The sequence below is a fragment of the Mya arenaria genome, chromosome 3, assembly GCF_026914265.1.
Source record: "Mya arenaria isolate MELC-2E11 chromosome 3, ASM2691426v1".
Classification (NCBI taxonomy): Eukaryota; Metazoa; Mollusca; class Bivalvia; order Myida; family Myidae; genus Mya; species Mya arenaria.
This window is the reverse complement of record NC_069124.1, coordinates 58,875,664-58,877,454: the sequence shown is the minus strand read 5'-3', so window position 1 is coordinate 58,877,454 and position 1,791 is coordinate 58,875,664. Positions and strand designations below refer to the sequence as shown.

Genomic DNA, 1,791 nt, shown 5'->3' with positions numbered 1-1,791 from the left:
TTAAAATTCGATCATGTTATTATTCAAGTTGCTTCCCTTGTCTGTGCCCTTGGTTTCTGTAATTGGAATTTCCGCATGGTGTCGCATGTTTATAGACTTTTTTCTTTCTTTTTTCTGTTGTTGTTAAAATTCATCTTGTTAAACAAAAATTAGCATAAATAATTATATCGATAGCTTCTAATCATGTCATTTAGATAATTCCGAAAAAAATGCATGTTTAATTCCTTATCTTAAAATAGACGCGCGCAATTTTGAACCCATTTCGATCCGCCATATTGCTCATGAGGTGTACGAATATTGATGAGAGAGAAAGAGTCAAATACTCCTCTAAAGACTCGACGGATCATATTTTAAATAATACAACAAGGTAAGTTGATACAATGCATGATGAACGGTTTATAGCAATAATTTTCTGGTGTTTTACAAGGTTGTTTCAATGAAATGTTAGCATACATGTAATTCAACCCGATTCGCCCTCAATTGACATCGCGCCGATTTGTACTTTTTTGTATGAGAAAACAAATTCAATGTTAATTGTTCTCTTGAATAATGTCTGTAAATACTAGTAGTTTTGTGTAATTTTCATCTTTGATCAGGGTCCGAAAGGCCCATGTTATTTACAATTGTTTTTGTTAAATTCAATGTCATCCAGCAAAATTATATATATTGTTATCAATTTCATATTATTATGTACCCCTTTTTGACAGGTTTATGACGGATGATGTAATGCCTAGCTTTACCGTGAAGGGGAAAAGGAGAAAATGACTTTCCAAAAGCAGTTTTTCAAGGTGTTCAAGGTAATACTTGCCAAGTCAAATCTGCTTCTTGACAGTAATCATTTAATTATGTTATTATTAAAGTGAGTACCAGGTATAATCTTGTGCATTCACCACTTATAAAAATACCACTAGTGCCCGCTCAAGGAAAACAAAGCAATGATTCACTGGAATTGATTTCATACGCGATAGCTTTGATCACAGATTCCAGTAACTGAAATAAGTAAAACAATTAAAAGATAATGAAAAACATACAGCAAATATTGTACCAAAACTGGGGAAATTTTGTTGTGTGGAATTTGATATCAAAACCTTATTCTCAGCAGTTTCAAGTCAATATATTTTTTTTGACAAGATCGTTATGTATTTCAGCAAGTGTCACTGTGTTTACTGCTACTGAACATGAGGTTGATGGGGGCAATTGGATCCTGTCTGAAGTACGCTCCACACAGACAAGGAGGTGGAGGACGACGAACTATTTACACAAGTTAATTAACATACATCTCTAAACTTATAAATTAACAATGTGTCATTTTAATAATTTAATGTGCCATTATCATTCAATACTTTTAGTTTCTGTACAGATTTGTTGTGAAAATAAAACTTGTACATCCTCTAAGTTGTTTGTTAATGAATGTAGGTGAATGCTGCGGTAATTCCTAATTACCTGTTACCTGTGTGGTATGCATATTTATGCTATGGATTTGGGTCGTTATCACGACATTGTTTCAACGTCGTAACTCCGACATTGTTTCAACGTCATAACTCCGATGTTGTTTCAACGTCGTGATTTCGACGTCTAAAAACTTTCATTTTCAACCAATATACAACGTTTATCCAACGTCAGTTTCTGACGTTGTTACAACGTCTTTCCAACGTCAATTGTTTGCTGGGTTACCTTTTATGTTGAGGCTTACAACAAACTCTCAGAATCCCAAGCAGGATTTAGGGCAGGATATACTACAGCTGATAATGCTTTTGTTTTATACTCCATTGTAAATAAATATTTATGTAA

At 33.6% G+C, this 1,791-nt stretch overlaps 1 long non-coding RNA gene across 1 annotated transcript; it reads left to right on the top strand.

The window, feature by feature from the left end:
- Positions 1-260: 260 nt before the first annotated feature.
- Positions 261-1,377, top strand: LOC128226750 (uncharacterized). The gene is made up of 3 exons (XR_008259723.1): positions 261-367; positions 708-797; positions 1,149-1,377. It is a non-coding gene; the product is annotated as an uncharacterized LOC128226750 (long non-coding RNA).
- The last annotated feature ends 414 nt before the right edge of the window (positions 1,378-1,791 follow it).